The sequence below is a fragment of the Acanthochromis polyacanthus genome, chromosome 4 (assembly GCF_021347895.1).
Source record: "Acanthochromis polyacanthus isolate Apoly-LR-REF ecotype Palm Island chromosome 4, KAUST_Apoly_ChrSc, whole genome shotgun sequence".
Taxonomy (NCBI): Eukaryota; Metazoa; Chordata; class Actinopteri; family Pomacentridae; genus Acanthochromis; species Acanthochromis polyacanthus.
The window spans coordinates 17,154,570-17,177,611 of NC_067116.1; the positions used below are offsets into that span (position 1 = coordinate 17,154,570).

The following is a 23,042-nucleotide window of genomic DNA, read 5'->3' on the forward strand; positions in this document are numbered from 1 at the left end:
AAATTAAATTTGATAAACTGATTTTCTACAGCTCAGGAATTTTTTCCCGTTAGTTTTCATGGTCAAAATGAGAGATCAGGTGGCCGATCTTAAAGTAAATCAATACTGAATTTTAAATAAATCGTTAAAGTTGGCGGAGCCAGGGGGCGTGGCTATACTTGATAGACAGTCTTGTCTGGAATGATTGACAGATCCTTTAGGGCAAGGCTTTCAGCAGTCTGGCTTCAGTCTGGCCCGCCCATAGACTGGTCCTGCCCCTAGTTGCTCTCTCTCTCCAGCCTGTTTGATGACGCTTTTTATGTCACTGGCTCCAAAAAATCCAAAATGGCGACCAGGAAGTAGCAAAATCCGGGCTTCATTTTCTCAGCGTTGAAACCAACGGGTGACGTCACGGTTAGTTCACGCCTGCCCTTAACTAATCTGTGGTCATGTGACTCGATTCATTCTCCACCCAATAAACATTATAAAGCAGCATTACATTTCAAACCAAACATTAGTTTTAAACTTGTACATTTTCAAAGTTACCTATCATGATCTTATTTATTGTGCTTTTAAATCATTTTAATAACCATATGAATTCAAATATTTATGAAAAGACTACAGAAAAAAACTAGAATTCACAGAAATCACTGCCTTTAGGACAGTTACATTTTTTTGTTTCAATAATCAGAGCTGAAGAAACTTCCTTTATGATACACAATAATATATCTTCTTACTGCCTTTCTTACCTCCCGAATAGTGTGTCCCAAATGAGCAGATCTCATAGAGGAATTTGTGGACACATTTGGGAAAATTCTGTATAAAGATTCTGCTTAGGTGCTTTTTCCCCCTTTCTCACTATTGTTTTAAGTAAGAACACATTTTAATGAACCAGACTAGTCAACAAGTGTGGGTAAAGTTTATCAATGCATAAGTGATCTAAAGGTTTAATAGATTGGCACTGGATCGTATATGCAGAATGCCCCTGGTGGAGCCAGGCCAGGGGCAGCTGCTGCTTGTCATCCATTCTGTTTCCCTTTATTTTCTGTCACTTTGATCCACCTTTACGTCTCTCTCACACTCCCCATAGTGTCAATCTTTCATGTACATTTTACATATGCATTTTTAAAGTCAGCCATGTGTGCAGGTTATGATGTTTATAATGTATGTATTATAGCAGTGCAGAAGGGATCAGTAGTAGGCAGTATATTATACAGGAGGAGAATGCAGTACAGTAAGCACCATGGCTACCCTCGCAGCTTCATGCTCCTCAGAAAGTCTTATGAGGCTGTTTACAACACAGCCTCCTGGAGGCTCACTGTAAATCACTGTAGACAAAGTGGGATAGAGTAAGCAAATGCAACAGTAATCACCACAGTTCATAGTCTTCTATTTTCTCTGCCAACTGGCGCACTTTGTCCAGAGAGATTCATTCAGCAGCACTGTTCAGATGCCTGGGGGAAGATTCAGCCGTAGCTTCTGTTGCTCCGTGCGATGAGCAAAAACCTGATTGTGGTGATTTTTTGTCAGTGTAAAACCTGAAATATTCTGTATTTTATTGCTACATGTGGAGACAGCAACATAGCATGTTGGCAATGCTGAGAATGCAGAGAAAGGAAAGTGTCTCACTTAACATGCAGCTTGCTCTGCACGCCTCTCTGATGCCACCCTAATTTAGTCAGCAATACTTAACCCTATTCGTCCAGAAGGCACTGGAGCGGGACACAGTAGCCCTCAGTGCACTTACTGCTGTGTATTTCAGCTTCTCAGTGACAGTTCAGAATTGAACTGAATTATGAAGCAGCAGGCTACATTATAGCAAACTGACATTTTGATAAATGTAAAGCACAGAGGAAATGAGATGGTTTTGGATAGCGGACATAAATCTTAATGAGCCAGTCAATTTATTCCAATTACTTGGACAGCCACAGGCAGACAGAGAGGGTCCAACTGTCTCATTGTGCTTATTTCTTTGTTTGTTTGTCTGTCTCTTTAGTCACTGTGTATTGGTCTATTTGTCTGTCTTTTTGTTTTCATTGCTCCATTAATTTATGTTAATGGGTGTTACTCAGTGACTAACAAAAGCACATCTTCTCTAGCTGTGCTCTTCATGTTTGTGTGTTTAGAGGCTCTACGTATCCCTGATGCTGAGTGCAAGTGTGCGATCATTAGCCGTCCTTAGCTCCTCTGTGGAGTCAGCCAGCTTGTTTTCCCCATGATGTGACATGCATCACCGTTAAAGAGAGGACCGGGACCGACAGGATCAGTTTGCCAAATGGGAGAGATAAGTATGAAGAGCCTCGGAGAATCTCTCAGTCTCCTATGGAGATAATACATCTGAATCTTCAGGTATTATCTTTGCTCTGTTAGTCTGGGCTCCTCTTCTCTTCTCTTTTTTCTTTTTTCCCCCCTCTCCTCTCTGCCAACAGCTGACTATGGAGGAGCATGCTGTGGCTCGGGGTGGATGCTCCAAGCTATTGATCTAAATTACACTGTCTGCAGGCTGTAAACTCCTGGGTGAGTCAGAGGGAGGAAGGGAGGGAGTTTTGTGAAAGAGGGAGAAAGAGAAGAGAAAGACAAAAGAGCACGCAATTGAAAAAGGCAAATAATAACCTCCGGAGAAAAAAAAATTCCAGCACGGGGAGAATTGGGGCGACGTATGAGAAAGCCTGTGATAAATAACAACTGAGAGGGAAGAAAATAGAAAGGGTAGAAAAAAGAAAGGGCAGAGGGCAAGAAAAAGAAGCATACAGTGTCAATGGCCATTGAGATGGAGGGTTTTTTTCCCCCAGTTTTTCAGTGGCCACATGGCCAGATTATCACAGCTCAATCTAATCTCAGGTCTGTAACAACAACAACCGGTGTTTATTTTCGTTCTCGGTTACCCAGAGTTCTTTGTGCGCTTTGTTGACTATCAGCTCGAGTCTCGCAGCCAAATGTGACAGGCGTCACTCAGGGAGCTGATGTCAGACTGATGGCTTTTACAGATGACACCTCTTCACAGCTGACAGACGCTAGACAATACCACCAGGGAAATAACACTCTTCCACCCCTTCCTACTAGAGGGAATTAGACAATATTCTGTTTTTATTATAAGAATGTAGGAAGAGAGTGGCAGAGAGAGGTTAAGGAAAGTGTAGAGGTAGGGAAAAAGCAGACAGAGATAGAAACTACAGGTGGTACAGCAAATTCAGAAGTTCACAAAAACCCTCATTTTGTAAAAAGAAATACCAGTGGGAATGTGGGATTTTCAGCATGTCTGTACCTGCATGATAATATACTGAAGAATAATGTCTGTGCTAAAAGAAAGACGTCTTCTCCATCATGAGTTTGATACTATTATACTAAATACCCAATCCTTGCAATGATGTTATTATGAACATACTACATGAATGATCAACAGCAAACAGGACATCTAAGCATGTGCACTGTGGCATTCAAACAGTGCAGTGTACAGTGCAGAAGAGCAGCTAAATGTCTTTTTCAAACTACTAAAATGACATCACAAAATGTCTGCATGTCACTGTTCATCATTTCTTGCCACTGAAGTCGTAATAAACTCAGATCAACACTATATTGATGATCATACTCCCCATTTTCTCCCACTTCCAGACATTGAAATTAATCATTCTTATTTAACTCCAGTACTTCTATATAATTATTTTTGAGTTATGATGCACAAGTTGGTATCCAGGTGTGGCAGCGGCATCATTTATCCCTTATCTAACTTTAGCCTTATCCACAGTTAGTTTTAGGTGAATGAAAGCTGAGGTTTCGGAAAACTACTTCCGTGGTGAAGAGATTGAGAAATTCAATTTGCAGCGTTGATTGCAGAAATTGAGACTATTGTCTTGTGATGCCAGATTTATGTAGTTTGTTTTCTTTAGGTGATTTTATGCAATGGTGAACGTGATTAAAATAGTGCTGGTGCTAACTTTTTTAGAGGGCTTTTTACGTGTTTATACCATTGAACACCTACAAGTTTTCTGAAGAGCAGTTTTGAAACTCAGTGTGATGGCTCTACCTGTTGCCATCTGACTGCTCTTGATTTTCAGCGAATCCAAAAAATGTATGTGGTTTGACCTGAAGCAGGCCAAGCAAATATTTATGAGCAATAGACAGTCCTATAACAGTACCCACCGCTCACTCAAAGTAGTCATGACTTTAATTCTGTATAACTTTAAGCCTTAATCCAATTCAAACAGGTGAGTTTTATAAAAGATTTACCCCTTCTTTAGTTGTCACGAATGTGGAAATTAGCTACATAGACCAAAATCATTTATGTAGCAGATTGTAAACAGGTTTATTTCTGCAGTAAAGGTAAACATTGTGACATGGAGGTCTATGGGGATTGACTCGCTTTTGAAGTCTGCCCCAAGTGACCATTCGAAGAGCTGCAGATTTTGGCACTTTTGCGATGGCTTCACTCTTCAGTCCTTCAGGTTGCTACTTAATTTAATTTAATCTTCCCTCATCCATGTAAAGGACAGACACTGCCTATAATATATATATATGACCATGATTCATCTGAATACTATGTCCTGCTCACTACCACGACCTGCTAACAATGTTTATCTAGTGTCACTAGTTTTACAATAAACTATTACTTAGCATGTTCTTTTTACCTGTTTCCCTCAAAAGAAGTTTAGACTGGGATGGGATCAGCGAGTTCTGATTCCAGCGGAAAGTTGTTGACGGGGGGGGGGGGGGGGGGGTATGTGTGGCGGCGCAGCGACTTCCAATCGCTGGGCAGTTTACAATCGTCGTTAACAAGCTATCGTTAACGTCATTACCATCTCGCGAGAGTATCAGCGACAATAAAGTGTTCAAACTTCAAATGAAATCGGCGGATCCGCGGAAAATTCCCATCCCTGGACTCTACACTTCACGGTGATTCGATTACAGTACTGTACATGACTGCTCTCACTGAGTGGCAGCTACCATTCAGCGCGGTGGATATTAGCAGCCGTTCGATATTACGACTCGCCAACCATAAACATACCTCCCCCCCAAAAAAAATGTTCTCCTCGAATTTAGATGATTTACAAGAATGACCCTGGCAATGATAAAATCCGCAGATCCGCGGAAAATTCTCATCCCTGTTTAGATGAGAGGATATACTGAAAAACAGAGCATCAAAGAACTTCAGAATGCTTGGTATTGTGTCCTTCTACATCAAAGATATTCTAACTTTTGCAGAAATTGTTGCATATGATCTTACGTCATAAAACCAAATGCAGCATGAATCTCCTTCAATGATTAATTATTCACAGTTACACTTAAAATTTAAGACCAGAAAACCAGTTTTTTGTCTGTAGAAGAGTGATATACTCCGCATTTGGAAGCCCTCAGCCCTCTCTGAATTCAAAGCATGGCTGGTGAGCAGAGCACTGAGTACTCCAGCAGTCATTTGGCGTGGCTGACGAGAGGTTTGCCATATGGTGATAATATGATGGCCTGGCAGTGCGACAACACCTCAGGTTTAACCTCATTTACACCACAACACACACACACACACACACATCTCCTCCCATAGCCTCTACAGTGCTCCAGTCTGTACAGGCAGAGGCCATGGATCATGTTATGCTGTGCCTGCCCACTGTGCTCCACAGAGTTCATCCTTAACACATGTTGCAAGCATCTATCATAGATTAAAAGAGACAGCATCTTAGAGAGGACGTCAAGCTGAGAAAGAAACATTGAGAAAGAGAGAGACTCACTAGATTATGGGAAAACTCAGAGTAACAAAAAGAAAAAAACAACAACAACAAAAACAAGGCAAAATAAGCAGGTCTTCCTCAACAAATGACTCTCTTTCTTCATAGTCAATTAGCCTCACTGAATTAACCTCTAACTTTCAATGGTGGAACACATCAATTCCCCAAACTTCTTCAAACTCTGATCAGTTTTGTCTGAAACATTACTTGAGACATATGGATAAACAAATGAACACTGTACTGAGCTCATTTCTTTATGCAGAAAGAAGAAGAAGTCCCCTGAGTCTCCTCACAATTAAATCGATGGTATCTTACAAAATCACTTCGGACAACTATGAAAGCGAACCAGCAGATGGATAGAGACCACCTTGACGCTTGCTCCATTTCATTATTGGGCCCAAATGTGCTAAATATTAAATCTCATACATAAAGACAGGATGGCTTAAGCTCTGGGAGTCTTTGTGAGTGCATAATTACGCTGTAAAGTTTGGAGTACTTCACTGACATTTACTCAGAACAATTATCATTGAATGAACAGATAGAGTTTGCCAACAAAGCTGCCTAAAAAGATTTTCAAAAAATTTAATTAAATTCAAATGTCTAAAGTTTCAGTCAATCATCAGCACAGATCCTCAATCCCTGTCCCCGAGAAGACGACTACTGCTGGTTTTTGCCCTACCATTTAACTGCATTTAGTTGTGAGTGAAGAATGTGCGAACACACTGATGTGCGGTATGTAAAATAGTCACAGGAACCAGCAGGAAATCAGGACTCAAATCAACAAGTAGGCAAAATAACAGAAGTGCAGGAAGACAACCGATTAAGATTAAAGCATTCATCAACACAGGAATCTTTAGGAGCCAGAATGCTCCCTGAAATGAACAAAACATGATCATATCATCAGATGTCACGCAGAAGCAATTAATGAGGATACATCTAACACTCAACTGAGCTCGCAAAAAGCAGTCAGATCTAGTTTGAAATTTATTTGACATTTCAGTTTTGACAGCGATGTCAGAAATATACTGAGTGAGTGAGCAAGAACAGAAGTCATCATGCTTGGGCAAGATTCTTCACAAGCTGCAACACATGAAGACGGAGAGAAAGAGCATGCAACTGCTGAAACATGAAACAACACCATCTTCCAAAGAAATTTCACTTCATAAGAAGTCAAACAACAAAGCTCCAAAATAGCCAAATAAATCACCCCAATATGTTTTTCTATTTATTGATATAGATCATTACCATCACAGTCACACTTTCACCTTTTGTCATTCATTCTGTTTTCTTTTTCCCACTGCTGTCACTTAAGACCAGCCTCGCCTGTTTTCCTGTCTGATGCATCACCAGATCTTTCTGCTCACCTGTTTCCACTCCCTTAATCAGCCCCTGCAGCACATATACAGTCCTATGGAGCAATATAATGTAGTAATAAACGGTATGTCATTATGTAATGAGAAAATAAATCAATAAATGAATAACACATAATCAGATTCCTGAAACATTCAGTAAAAATGAGGATTATTAGCAGAATTTCAATTTTAAAATCCCTTTCTGGCTCCTTATCATTTAAACTAATATTTGTGTCTCAAAATTAAATCTTTAGAACTTTTTCAATGACAATATTCGCCTCTTGTCCTAAAGTGACTTAGATGTAACTCAACACATTTGCTTCTTCTAGCATGCAGAGATCTATGAGGTCTTCCGGCCTCTCTCTCCATGTGCCCCTCTCACTCAGAGCTCAATAGGAGCAGCTCATCTACAGCTTTGATCCAAACTGTAACAAGTCCACACTACATAACAGCAAGGCTTAACAGTAATTCAGTCATACGTGTTTAAAATGGAAAGTGTTTCTGCAGATGAATAATGACAGAGAAAGCACACTCTGCAAGTTGACCGAATTGGTTCCAACACTAGAAGTCTGAATCTGTGTTTCTGATACATTCATTGTTACATTGCAGTTTCTAGGGGACTTGTCCAGAATACAAAAACAAATTTGACATGTTAAATTTACTCACTAGAGGTTTTTATTAAAATACATTTTAAAACAAGGGAGAATACTCACACATTACAACACTTCAGAAGTCTCACAACACCTCTGGTCTAAATGAAACCATAATTACTCTGTCATTACCCAGGGACTCCGCATTTAAAGGCAGAACCACAGAAATTCAGTTTGCTGATGTTAGTGTTAGTCAGCTGGGATTGTAAAGAAAACATTCTCTTAATGAACACTTAACACTGAACAGGTTCTTAACATCTTGTGTCCCCATTTTCTTTCAATTAGCATTGAGGTCATCCCAAAGTGACACAAAGTAATCAAGTTATTTTTCTATAACATTGTGATATTTGGACTTTATTTAATTAACAGGCAATTAATAATTATAACCCTCACAAACAGTGGTGTACATTCCTTCACTTCTATTCATCTAGCAGCTTGTCTTTGTGCTTAGAGTCGTAACTTTCCGGTATTCTGTCTCAGCTCTCAGTTCTTGCTTGCTTTTCTATCCTTGCTGGTATTTTGGATTCTGCATGAGCCTCCTCCCTGTGTTCTGTTTGCCTGCCTGGTTTTCTGACCTTGATTCTGCTTTTATAAGTCAAGCTCACTTTTTGCTTTTTACAACTTTCTTTTTGCATCATGTTCTTTGGTCCTCTGAACAGAACCCTGATAGAGATATTCATTGAGTTTGTTGAACCTCAAGGATGCACATAATGTGCTTTGGTGAATAAAACTAAATGAAACTTAATTTGTTTGTTTTATAAGGAAATTCCACATGGATCTTTTTGACTTGAAGTTCAAGGGACAATTTTATATTCAGTTGAAGATTGAATTGTACATAGGTCAAAGAGGAAATCAACTTTTAGAACACTGACTGAACATTTATGCTTCAAGAAGGCAACAGCAACAGCATACAAATCCTGTGTGACAGTTTCCTTGTGTTGTGATGACACTGGATTCTCCTCACCTTTGCCTGTCTTAATTTTTCCAACAATATGTGTAATTTATTCCTTTGTTTTGGTCCTAAATTTGTCAGCTATATAACCCTTTTACTGCAAACTGATAGACTAATTTTGCTTATTAGGCCTTAACAAAAAAATATGTATTTATCAAAAGTTATAGTATTTTTTTCTGGTCTATTATCACCATCCTGAGTGTAAACTGCATATTATCAGATAATTCAGCAGTAATGAACTTCTGCTCATCATGAAAGCCCATACAGTGTTAATTCATGGCTGTACAACTGAGAGACAAGTGGCCTACCTTGTTGGTGGTAAAGCAGCAGCTTTCCTTCTCCAACACCAAAGTGAGGCTGTGATCTCTCAGTCCCTCTGCATGAAGCAGCGTACCCGAATTCTTTTGGGTTTTAAACTTCAGAGAGATGATCTCCATCGCCATCCAGCTCGGCCTTACGCTCAGTCTGTAGACCAGGCTGCTGCTGCCATCAAAGTTGGCCACATCAGAGGCTAAAGAACAAAACAGAGCAGAAAGAAGAGCTTTATTCTGTTACACTTCACTCTTCAGTAAAATAAGAAGACTAACAATCAAGCGGCCATCACTTTTAAAATTTACAGTGCTTATAAAAGGCATTCACCGCCCTTGGACGTGTTCTTCTTTAATAGCTTTTCAACATTTAAACATGGTCAAATTAATTTGCCATTTTTCACAGGAATGTTTTATAAAAGAATCTTTCAAGTTAATGTGAAAATAGATTTCTACACAGTAAGGTCAATTAATTAAAAATATAAACTGTAAACTACGTGATTATATTAGTACACCCTTTGAAGTGACTCACCTAATTCAACATTGGTTAGTGAAAAGGAGATCATATGACTGCCCTGAATGTGTCGCAAGGGATTATAACATAAAGACTCCTGTATGTGGAAGGTCCAGTCACCAGTGAATCAGTACCCCTACACCATGAAGACTAAAACCCTTCCAAGCAACTCTGTGAACAGTGAATACAATAACTGTTGAATGATCTTCACCCACCACAACTTTATGGGAGAGTGACAAAGAAACCAACTGTTCAATAAGCTCATGTTAAATCTCCACTAAAGTCACTACAAGGATTGTAAGAGACTCTAGGGCAATTAGAAGAAGGTTCTTTGGTGTACTGTGACAAAAATAGTGCTTTTTTTTGCGATCAGACTAGATGCTGTGTCTGAAAGACACCAAACAGTGCACATCATGAAAAAATCCCCATCCTCAACCTTGAAGCATGGTGGTGGCAGCATCATGACATGGAGATGTTTCTGAAGAAGCAGGAGGGGTAGAGGGTAAAATGATTGCAGCAAAGTATAGGAAAATATTGAAGTTGACAAAGAGAATTGTGACTTGGGAGAGGATTTCTCCCCAGCAAGACAATTACCCATCCATTTTCACTTTGACATGAAAGAATATTTTTATGGAAATTTTTGTCAAACACCAACTAATATTGATTACATGTTAAAAAGCAAAAAAGGGGGGAAACATCCATGGAGGATGATTTTTTTTTATAGGAACTGCAAGTGACATTGAGGAGTGGCATTCATTTTCTGTCAGTGCAATTAGCCGTTTAGCAAATGGATGTTACCCTTTAACATCTAGCTTTCCTATTACTTTAGCTGTAAGTGTTTCCTTTAAGGTTGTGAAAGAGTTCCAGTTTTACGGTGTCTGATGGATTATATACACTTGATATTGAAGCTACAGTATATAATGTTTACACTGAGTCGAATACTCAAACCAAAGTACGTATATTTAATATTTGTCGTAAATTAACATAAACAACTTGTATCCATTGACTAAAAGGGGTGAACAACTTCAAGCCCTGCAAGTCAGCGTTTACATCTGAGCTGTGTAAATAAACTAAAGCAATATTAGTGCAACACGGCAGGCTATCCCAAACTGACTTTCAGCTCAGGATATTTATAAAGCAGCCAGGTTTCTTGTTGTTGTCTTAAATGCTTGAACGGTTTGCATTTTATTATTGAAGCATTTGTCTTGTAAGTTTCTATTGTTTACGTATTTTATTGCATTCTATAATGAAACAATGTGGTCACTGTACACCTCCCAAACAGCCAATATTTTCTGTTGCATGGCATTATTTTCATTGTTTGAACAGTATTGATTTTTTTTTGCTCATTTTTCTGTGAACTAATGCTTTCTAAGGAGCTGGAAAACCTTTGTTCTCTTAACCTCAGACACCGCAGCAAAACCTTACAGTCGAGCTCCAGTTAATGACTACAGAGCAGCGACCACAGACCTGTGAGAGTAATTAAACTGTACTGTAAGAGCCACATTCTAGTGAATCTATATGATAAATACACGTGTTTTAGTGTTTTCCACACAACTAAGGAAACAAGTAAAATGTGACTCTATAGTAGTGTGTATTTCACACCACTGTGTGTATATGACCATAACAAAGAATTGTAGTGCAAGGACTGCTTTGTGGGCTTTTTTTGGTCCATGTAGCATTTTGCATTTTTGCAACTTCATGTCATACTTCCTACAAACCATCTAATAAGAGGCTATGTGCAGTTTTATTTCACCAAACTATACATTCACCTAAAATAAGATGATAATAAGGCACATTCTGTCAATAATATGAGCTGTCAATACTGCTGATTTTTAACGTCTAAAAGAAGAAAAAATGCCTGTCCATGCCATAAGAAAATTAACCTCTGAACCATAAAGCAACCATCTAAATTGGTGCTCGACTCAGTGAAGTATTAAAAACAGAATAGAGGACAGTACGGGTTTATTTACAGAGAAAAATGTCTCAGAATTATTTTTCTTACATAAATATACAATTATTTCAAATTATGTATTAATGTCATGGTGTACATAGGCAAACAGGAAAATGAAAAGAAACAGATAAATAAATATTTATGTTGCCATATTGATTTCATGGGACATAAGCCAAAATTGGCACAGACGTTAAAGACTTACTGTATCGACAGCCATATATCTCCAGTCTGAGTCCAATCCTCCCAGTGGGGTTCCAGTCCAGTGGGATCAGACGAAGATAGCGGGCTATCACCGGCTGCTCCAGTTTGTACTGGACCACAGTGTCTGCATTGCTGTTCCCGGAAAAGCCTGTAACAGCAGAACTCTGTGTTAGTTTGATTCCTTTTTGTCATTAGTCTGCCGGTTGCTACAGCAAAGAAAACGTGTAAAGTGTGTAACTGGCTTGACTGATGGAAAACTCTGCGTGCTATTTCTATCTGTTGTACCCAACCAGGAACACGTACATTTATTTGTATACAGATATATACTGTTTAGTCCCAACAATGAAGCCACTGAAAGGTTAAGTGAATAATATTGATCATCTGGTTGAAATGCAATGCTCTGCTGGGTTCTGGCATTCATGGGGATGTTGCTTTGATATGCACCATCTACCTGAACAATGCTGCAAACCAAGCTCATTCCACAACGGCAGCAGCCTCCCTAAGCAACAATACATCCTGCAACGCTACAAAAACTACTTAGAAGTGGACCCATGGTCCCAAGGCATTGATCTTGTCTCCAAGCTTCGCAGATTTCAGTCCAATCAAGCATTGGTAGAAAGCAGTGGAATAAGTCTGATCCGAGGTCCCACCCACAATCCACAAGACCTAAAAGATCCACTGCTAACACCCTGATTCAAGACACCACAAGACCCCCAGAGGTCCCATGTCCCTGGCACAACGGGTAAGAGCCCATTTCGCAAGGGGGACCTATACAATAGAGAAGTAGTCTTAATGTTGTGTCTCATCAGTGCACATGTACATGGAAATGTGCTTAAAATCAATGGTCATCCTAAAAATTGAAAGCTACTTAACAAAAATCCCCATATGCAGATAGAACCATGCTTTTAATCAAAAGATCCTCAGATTAAAGACATGCAGCAGTAGTTCTGTAAGGAGAAAAAGTGTCCCTAACCTCTTCCATCCTCAGACAGGCTTTCTGCATTTTCAAACTTTGAGCTCACAGTGGCCATTGATCCAAACGGCAGATAATGTCTCTCCCTCTCCCCCATCTCTGTCCAGTGATCAATAACTCTGGGTCCTATTCTGTCTCCGTACCAAGCCTCTCTTAAAAGACTAATGGCTTCTATTTTCCCAATCAGCTGGCTGTGGGAATCCGGTGGGGCTCTCTGCTTGACAACCACACACACAGAAACACTTGCATTAATATCTGTAAGGAGAGAAAAACAAGTTGCATTTGTGGTCACTTGTGCATGTCGTCAAGTGCATGTCTTTTGATTGCCTCTGTTGTCCTTTCTTAAGAGCGTGTGACATTTCCTGCTTGTGTCAGTGTGCTGAGTGCGTACTGGTGTGGCTGTGGGAGTGAAATTGGCATCCCTAGCGCTGCATATAATTGTGATCTCAGTCTGGTCTTCAGCACTTTGAAGGGCTGAGCCGACTGGGCAGCGGAGCGTTAAGCTCAACAAATGGCTCCGTTTCCTGCTGAGGAGGCTGAGGAGAGCGGCATCTCATTTACTTGCTCGAGCATCTTTTGAAATATGAGTAGTCTCTGACAAGCCTTCAGTCAAGGAGAGAGAGAGAGAGACGGGTAGAGAATGAGACGAGGAAGAAGAGGACGTGAGAGAGAATCAAAGAGCTACAGTGGCTGAAGAAGTACCCAGTTAGTACAACAATCGAAAAGGCTCAGTTTAAAAAAAAAGTCCTTAATTCAAAATCCTACATAAAAGCAGCAACAAAATGAACTTCAGGTATCAGCAGTAGAAGTACAGGTGGATGTACAAGTGGCCCTGTGTGTCTGTAATGTTACAATATATGATATAAGATTTTTGGGATAATCAGTAAATAAGAAGCATTTTATTTTTGTACCTGATCCAGGTGAAGCTTATTCACAGTCAGCTGCAGAACTAGTCTCACTTATCCAACCCACTCTGTAGATCATAATGATCTGGCTGCACCCCACTATCAGTCTGCTATAGGAGGAAAATCACTCTGTCTTGTTTGTATTTCTTTAAATCAATCCCAGCCTTCATTGAAGCAAAAGGCTGCAGCTTTGGCTGCAGATTAGTGACAGGTGGGATAGTTCTGACTGAACATTTGGATGCTGGGAGATGAACACTGAGATTAAAATAACATTCAGTCAGAAACAAACTAGCAGGGCTGACACACTGCAGGATCCAAATCCTGTGTCAAAACCTGAAACTTTCAGTGTGGTAGGTTGCTGCTCAGAGTTAGTTGTCGTCAGCCGCTGCAAAGAAAATGGTAACACACAGGCAGAGGAAGGGAACAGCAATGCTGCCTGAAATGAGCAGTCAGTGGCAGCATCCTACAACCTGAGTCAGACTATGTCTATAGCCCAGTGGTTTTCCAACATAGGGGTCATGTCCTCTATAAACAGGACAGTCTTGAAGTGATTACTGTGTGGGCAAAAAAAGAGGATTTTATTTATTTATTTGTGTCACTAACAGCAACCAAAATGAAACTCTGGAAAGTCTTCTGGTGATATCAGATTTGATCCTAGGTGGGTGTAGGAAGACTTTACCTCTTTTTGCTTTTGGGGACAATTCAGTCTGATTGAAGATCTTCAGCATGATCTTTCTTTCATGAAATGCTGTTTGTATTTTTTATTTTGAATGACTATGACTGTGACTGTGTGCAAAGTAAGCATGCAAGAGGTGTGTACTAGGATGGCCACATGGTTCACCTACATATTACTGTTCCTCTTATAATATCATCCATGTGGCTGTGCCCTTTCATTTTGATAAAGGGACTATGTTATGCAAAATCCAGTTTCACATTGTTTTGAATATTATTTTGTGTCTCCAGTGTGTCCAGAGACCAAGAAAATCAGAGAAGATATCGTCTTGTTTCTCCCATTCTTCACAAGTCAAGAAATGTTGGTCTAAACGAGTCATTCAGGTTTTCAGCCTGTTGTGATGTCCCAACAGGATAAACCCCAGCAGACTCCTCCTACTGTGAGCTCAACATTGTTGCTCAGCTCAGCGAAATCTAAGATTACAGATACTAAAACACCCTGTTTGGAACATTAGTAAAATCAGAGGGATTATAGTCTTGTGGAATTAATAATCTGTGCAATGTTTTGGGGTGAATCTTGAAATACACATTCTGGAGACATATGGAACTTAAATTAACTCATTAAAGATGTATAATATGGAAATTTTAACTTTGTATTGAGTAATTTCAGTGTTCCGGCATGCAAGACACTGAAATTACCTTGTAGTTTAGTTGTCAGATCCTCAACATTAGAAATAAGTTTTAATGTCTGTAAAGGCACTTGGTAACTTTCTCTAATGTATCAATGATGGACTTCAAGTTTTCAATCACATTAGCAGCCTATGATTGTCTCAACTGTCTAAGAAAACACTGCTTTATTCAACGATCTTTGTGTCTCCACCACAGAATGTAGCTGCTTCATTCTGCTTGAGTCAACTTTTCTGGAAAAGAGCATGACAGTTAGTGTTTTTCTATTGTTCTGCATCAGGATAGTCAGATTTAAAGAAAGCGGGAAGCTTACATTGTGCAATATTAAGGGATTTTCAGGAGCTTAGTCACTGTACTTCTCTGAGAGTGCCATGCCTCTATTCAGTTCTCTGTTCATTTTAAAAAGGAACAAGAGGGCGTTGTGTCTTCCCTTTGTTGACATCTGCTCTTTGCCAGGCTGATGACTTCTAGAAGTTATAGAGGAGAGCTGCTGAATTTAGTTAACCTTGTTTCCTCCTGCTCATTTTAGTTAGAACGGCAAATGTATAAAGTTGATTTCTTTGGTGCATTCTTCGCTCCATCTGTTCTAAAACACACTGTAAATAAACTCGTCAGTTTTCAAATCTCAGCAATCTGTCTCTCTGGCTGCTTTAAACTCGAGGAAAATGAGTCTTTTCCATGTTGTGTCACAGCCAACCCTGGATGAGACATAAAGCTAGCATCATGTACAGATGTCTGGAACATGCGACACAACCAGACACAGCTTTATGCATTCACAAGCTAAAGAAAAACTCCATTAATGTTTAACGGCTCTATTTTATAACGTAATCCTGCATTTCATATGTAAAATCTTAATCTGCAAAGGAAAGAAATGAATGACAGTAAGGGGGTAAAAAGTCCACAACTATTTTCTATCTGAGGTGTAAAGTAGCATTAAATTAATTTTCTTGGGCAAAGTACAAGGACTTGCAGTTTGTACTTAATTTTCCACCAGGGGAGAGTAAAGAGAGAAGGATGGAGCATCTAAGCTGCTGAAGTCGGTGAGCAGCTATGACTGATGCAGCCGTTTTTGATGTAAAATCTCCACCTTCCCAGAGACACTAAGCTGGCCTGACTAATATGTGGGGCTTTAAAAACACTCTGAAAGCTGATCTGGATTCATCACCTTTCATGCTGAGTGTCAAATCAACACATTTTAAGCTGTGAGAAGTCATACCCTCTTCTCTCTTTTTAGTGATGACTCCAGGAGCTTTGGCGAGAAAACTATTCCTGGCAAATCTGAATCAAAAACAGGTTTTTTTTCTGCAACTGTAACACGAAAAGTGAACTTGCTTTCATAAAGCAGGGAGGAGACAGCTGACGGCGTCTGAATCATATCTAATGCTGTTCAGTCAGGTGAGGCCTGCATGGCTCCCTGTCAGTCACTAGTTTGCTCAACAGTGATCAGTCATTCTGCACACTAGTATTCTCTCTTTTTACTGAAACAATGCTAAAAAAAAAAAAAAAAGTCGGAAAATAATGACTTCCAGAGAGAAATAGAAAGTGGGAACACATGCAGACGTGAAGCACTCTCAGTACTCAGGTACTTAAGTTCCTACACGCCTGTCTCAGCCAGCATCCTCCATCACATTTACATTTTAGGCACTGAGCTGACACCCTTATCAAGGCTGGCTCACACTGACTGAGCAAGTGTTCATTCAGCGACTAGCTTGCGGACCGGTGATGGACACTTTCGCCGCTGCAGGAATCAAAGCAGTGACTTTTTCTACGGCAGGCAGTCTTTCTAACAACAGCACCAGCCTCATGTCAGCAGAGGTTAAACTGTTTGACAGCAGCTCCATGCCGTCAACAGAGCCCTGCCCAGGTTCCTTTCATTGTTCCATCCATTATTAATAAAGAATGAAAGGCTCCCGGTGAGCAGGCTTGCTGCTGCAGGCAGTACCAGTCCCCACAGATGATCTAAATTATGTCTATGACAGCGAGGACCAGGCGTGTTTTAGCTTCAAGGAACTGAGGGTTTTGAGTTGCACATCCTACAAAACTGTCTTTTTTCCTGTTAATATATAAAGCAGAGGTAAGTGTGTCATTATGAATCCATTAACAACAAAATGTGTACACATTATATTAGGCTGTCCTTTTAGTACAGATAGGAAATTACTCTGCAAGTACTTAGGAAAGATTTTTATTATATTTGGTTTCCAGGGATACCAGTGTTGTCTGGTTAATCTGCAGCTTTGGGAAAGACTGAAATATCTCAGTAATTATTTAATTGACTGTCATTAAATTTTCTCCAAATATCTATTATCATTTTGTTCAATTTCTTTATCCAGCGGAATAAATTGTGTTTTCCTCCTTTTTTGCTTCAGCAAATTTCCTAAAATGATATTCAGGTTACAGTTTTTTCAGTTGCATTCGTCCAAACTGAAGTCACATGTTCAAAACTCTTAACACAGCCTGCATTTCCATCATGCATCTCAGCTAAACAGTAAATCTCATCCCCAAAACTGTTTCTCACCAACAAAACACTTCATACATGTTTCAAAATAAGCTCATTCACCACAACACTAGCAAATAGTCTCACTTTGGAAACAAACACTGTCACTCTGAACTACAAAATACTAACAACAGAGAGCATTACATGAAATAAAGTTCAATCTTTCAAGTTTGAATGATTTCTTTTTAGATAAATCAGTATTTTATTATAAAATAAGATCTTTGAACTTTGAGTGTTCTAAATTATTGTGATATATTGCAACAAGAATGAATCGGGAATGCAGCAGTTTACTTCAACAACATTGACGTATTTTCTCTGTGCGTTTGCATAGGTACTTCGAGACCTTACAAAAAATAAAAAATTTACTGTCAACAAAAAAAAAAGCAGAATCTCAGAATTCAGGGAGCAGAATAGAAATCAGAGATAAAACCAACAACACATGTATACTGTAACATTCACACCCTGTCGTCTGTATTTGGCACATGTTTCCATTCACGTCACATCTTAGATCTTCTCTGATGCATTGTGGGTAGAGCCTTTTTGAGTGTCTTATCCACCCCTGGCAGGCCTCAGGAGAAATATCGCACCCAGCATTCATTGCATCTAGCAAGGGGAGCTGGTTATGTGGGGAGTGATCATAAACTTTCCACCTCCATGCTTACAATTCTTCTGTGGGGTTCAAGAAGGGCAAGTATGGAGGTAAAAACAACAGACATCCTAAGACGTGCAGTGAACCACACAGTCACTGCAGCAGAGTGGTGGAATGCCACATTGTCCCACACAACAACAAATGTAGTATTTCTTACCCTTTGACCAATCTCCCCTGCTGGCACAAGTTGAATATGGAGGTCATCTAAAAAAGAAATGAGTCTCTCTGTGTTGTATGGGCCAGTGAGAGGTTTACGTAAAAGCAAACCATCATCAGTTTTCAGCTGACAACTACACTCTGCTGTGTTTGGAATTACATAATCTTTTCATTTATTTTAATTTTCAATATTTTGAAATGATTTTCAATAAATTTCAATGTGGCTGCAGCAGATATTCCCCATGTTTTCCCCATCATTCTGTTTTGATTGTGGTTTTAACTGTTTTGAACACAGCGTGTTAGCATTTGAAAAATGTGCTGTAAAGGTCTAGTGTTTTGCAGGTGGTGAACTAGTAACTGAGAAAAGAGTTCATGAATTTTGGTGACTGTGGTCACTGAATGCATTTCGTGCCAAAGCAATGGAAAGTGATTTGCAGTTTGGGCCACATGGACTTCTGTTCTGCAGACAGTGTTAAGAGTTTTGAACATGTGACTTCAGTTTCGACCAATGTGTGTTAGCAATCGAAAAAAACTGTAATGACGCAGGTTCAGTTGTCAAAATGTTATCTATGGTCTCTAGAGGATGGAGCGTACACACTTTGGTGATCCTCAGATTTTTCCAGAATTGTCAAAACAAGTCCATATTTCCAGTGATAAAGCTCTGTCGATAGCAACATGATAGACTAGTAGAGGGTTTTATATCAGACGTTTGTCCTCCCCAGAGGTTAAATCCAAATAACTGCACTGATCCTGACTGTTCTTCTAACCCAACCACCACCAGTCAAATTGACACTCACGTTTAACCTGTTCAGAAACAACAACCAGCACAATACATTTGAGAAAGACTTAATGTGAAGATGCTGTAACGCAGCATAACATCAGAAAATCAAGCATTCTAAAACATGCTCACACTAACACTTGATTTATTATTTAATTTATTTTTTATTTGAATTACCCCTAAGCTGTCTTCCTGCCGGTGTTGTCTCCAGTTGTGTCCTGTGTCGCTGAACATCAATAAGTAGGCCGTCAGCCAATCAGAGCTGCCGTAGCGACCCTGCGTGGCAACAGCAGTGATTTGAGTTCGTCTCCCCAGGTCCACCTCCAACCACTGGTATCTGTCCGAGATGAGAGGTGACCAACCTCCAGCTCCTACACAGGGGACACAGACAAAGAGTGTTTTATGGACTCCCACAGGTGAAAACGCTCTGCCAGCATATCCACAAGATGTTTTTATACGATATCGTGAGCAAAATAAGAAGACATTTCCACCTTGAACCCACAATGTACTGATGACATTCTCAGAGACACAGATTGAGACAACAAACCAAAAGAAAGAATCCGGTCAACTTTCTGTGTCATTCTTCAGAAGAAGAAGTTTCTAAATTGAATATGCACAGCTGAATTATAACTTGCCATCCAGTGTGATGAACAGAGTACTTTTACAGTGTTTGTTCAAAGCTGTAGGTGAGCTGGTGTGGTTGAAACACAGCAAGGGGGAGAGAGTGCAGGTATGGACAACACAGACACTGCTCAAAGTCAAAATGTTACCAAGTCTATTTGTCTTTTTTTAGTCAAAATGTCTCATCCGACTTGATTTAAGATAAATTCCCTGAACAAGTGACATTTCAGCAAGACAGAGGGACTTGTTTTTAAGACAATGTATCTTAAATATCTTGAAATTATCTTGTTTTAACCCTCGTGTCGTCCTGTGGGTCAAATTGACCCATTTAAAAGTTTGAAATTGTGGGGGAAAAAAATATATTTTCAGAGTGAAAGTTCCACATTTACAAAACTTTTTGAGAAATTTTTGAACATTTTTGGTGGGAAAAAAAGAAATGTTAAAAAAATATTTTCTTTAAGAACATTCCGGAAAAAAAATCAACCAAAATACAGCAAAATTCGCTGGATTTTGGTTCTTAAAGGAGATATTACAACTTTTACTGATATATATGTAATCACTTTAGATTTTTTTAGGATTTTTTTTAAAGATTTTTACTCATTTTTGAAAATATTTACAATTTTTAGATTTTTTTTTAAGTTTTATTCATGCCAAATTTGGGGATTAAAAAAAAATCTTAAGGGAGACTTTTAAGGAATTTTCTTCCTGAAGATTTCGCAAATTTTTATAAATTTGGGGAATTTTTTGTTGAATTTTTGGAGTTTTTTCAGACAAGGCAACAATATTTTTGGTGGCGTAAATGAAGACAACAGGAGTTAAGACACGTAAGCTTCACAATCCTGGCAAAATGTAGCTTAAAATAATTCTTCCCAGCTAATTTTGTGATCTCAATATTATAAATATCATATCTTATTTCAAGGAATCTTATCAAGCCATTTTTCACTTGTTCTATTGGCACATTTTTTTTTCCTTTTTACATATTTCAAGGTATAAGTTCCTTGAAATAAGTTTTTTTTTCTTGTTTTGACAGGGGCATTTTTTTTCAGTCGACGTGTATTCAAAAGGGAACAATGGTGAAGGGGGAAGTTTTAGGGATTGAGGATTATTTTCATGAAAACTTTTGTAGATGTAACTTTGAAAGTTTTTAGGGCTTTAATCCATGATCAGACAAAGACTTCAGTTATAACATTCTCCTGTATGTGTACACTACCAGTCAAAAGTTTGGACACACCTTCTCATTCAGTGGTTTTACTTAATTATTTTCTACATTGTAGATTAACACTGAAGACATCAAAACTATGACAGAATATGTATGGAATTATGTTGTAAACAAAAAAGTGTCAATATTCATATTAATCGACAATGTAGAAAATAATACACATAAATAAAAAGAACTGAATGAGAAGGTGTGTCCAAACTTTTGACTGGTAGTGTATACATAGTGTGAGTTATTTAAGTAACTCCTAATAAATCGCCCTAATGCAAATAATTTACTTCAATTAAATTTAAAGATGAATATTTAGCTTAGGGTTAAAATGCAGGTTAGGCAAGTAGTTATGATGATGATAGTGTCCTCTGAAGTGATGGGAAACAGGAGCTCTCTCTCTGTGTGTGTGTGTGTGTGCGTGTGTGCGTGTGTGCGCCACACACGCGTGTGTGTGTGTGTGTAGAGGGATGGGAAACAGAGGTGATACGGGGAGGACTCCAGAGACAAATTGTAGGAGTGAATACGGTTCATTATATTTTAATCTAGTTGAAATGAAAACCTTAAAGTGTGAATTATATAGTTTGGAGCAGAGGCTTCGTGGGGAGAGTTTTAAGCTGGCCAATAATAAATCTGTTTTGATGTGAATGCAAACTGCTTGTTTATATGTTTCAGTAATGTCCACAGATTAGTGGCGAGGGCTTTTGCAGATGACAGGAATGCCAAAGCGGAGGGTTTATGCACCGCAAAGGTATATTAGCCAGTGCTCTGTTTTTAATGTTATTAATAGTCAGCATGTTCAGAGGAACCCTGCTTTAAAGTGCAAATTAAAGCATGGAGATAGTTTATTCCTTTTCTGGTTTTAAAGTCCACTTATATGCTCACACTCATAAAACGCTGCAATATGTCAACATTTCCCCTGGTTTCATGATGATAAATAATAAATCCTCATAATCAAAGACATTAAGTGGGAATATATTTGGGTCAGAAACCTGTGAAGAGAATGGATTAGATGATGCAGCACCGGAATGGTATTTAAAGCAATTCCATGACTTCCACAACTGAGAGTCAAGATGCGTTCTGCCTTTCAATGCGTTGGGTCCGTTTTTGACAGGACCACCGTGGTACAAAGGCATGACGGGGAGTGGGCTGTACTTCCCATACCTCAGTTAAGTCTTGCTCCATTACATATTCCTCACTCAGCTGAAGCATTTTTCTCCATCTACAGTGAAAAGCAGTGAAAAACTCTCTACATTACCAGTGTAGATGATTTAATATTCAGGGTACATGCTCCTATTCTGAATGTACCCTGGAACAGCTGCCTGCAACAGCTGGAGAGGGCATCCAGGGATGTATGAGATTACTCACACGGATGTTCACATTGTAGTATAAAAAGAAGTTATTCCCATCAGCACTGTAGGATGTCTGACACTGCAGTTCAAAAAAAGGGAAAAAAGAGGAAAAATATGTCAAGGTGAATATGATTGGATTTTCACAGTCATGCAAAATAAACTGGAATGGCACAGCTATACCAAAAGATGATAATTTATAAATCTTCACTGAAATGCAGTAGTTTGATGCTATGCCACTACTGTGTGCTATTTATCTCGATGGAGCTGAAGGAAAAAAGTACCATTTATAAGCTCCATCAGCAGACACACAGGTCTGCATAATAAAAGTATGTCAGAAAAAAAGTGTGCATCCTCTGGGAATACATCATGTTTGAGTGTCATGGTGACTTGTTTGACTTGACAATACTGATCAGGTTGATGGGTGTTTTTGGAGACCCCCATTCTTTAATGTTACAGAGGCAACAGATCTCGACAAACTAGCAAAATGACATTTAAATCTATCTCTGACACGTAAAAATGTTCTAACAGTGAAATAACAACTGAAGTAAGTGAGAGGTTTCATATTTTGTTAGTGAGATGCATAAGTCATTGATTTCATTGAAAATGAGTCCTTTGGTTTAAGGTGATTTCACACAGACTTTATATCTCCAGGCATCACACAGCTGTGCTATCTGATTAAAGACGGAAATGTTCACTGAGGTTTATGATAAACACCAGTCTCTTGCAATGAGAAGCTGATAATATGCTTATCTCACTAATAAATCAAGGTTTCTCTGTATGTGTGTTGTATGTATTTTTCATATTTCAACAATCTACTACCAACTTGGCAGTTGTATTGCTAGAAACCTGAGGAAATGGAGTGTGAAGTTCTTTAAATGAGTGGTTCCCAAGACCACAAAAATAGGACAACGTTTGGGAACTATTTTA

General features: G+C 39.0%; 1 pseudogene; it reads right to left on the reverse strand.

Annotated features, from left to right (window-relative positions):
• LOC110954377 (contactin-associated protein-like 4) overlaps positions 1–23,042 on the reverse strand; it is a 163,012-nt pseudogene that overhangs the window by 87,916 nt on the left and 52,054 nt on the right.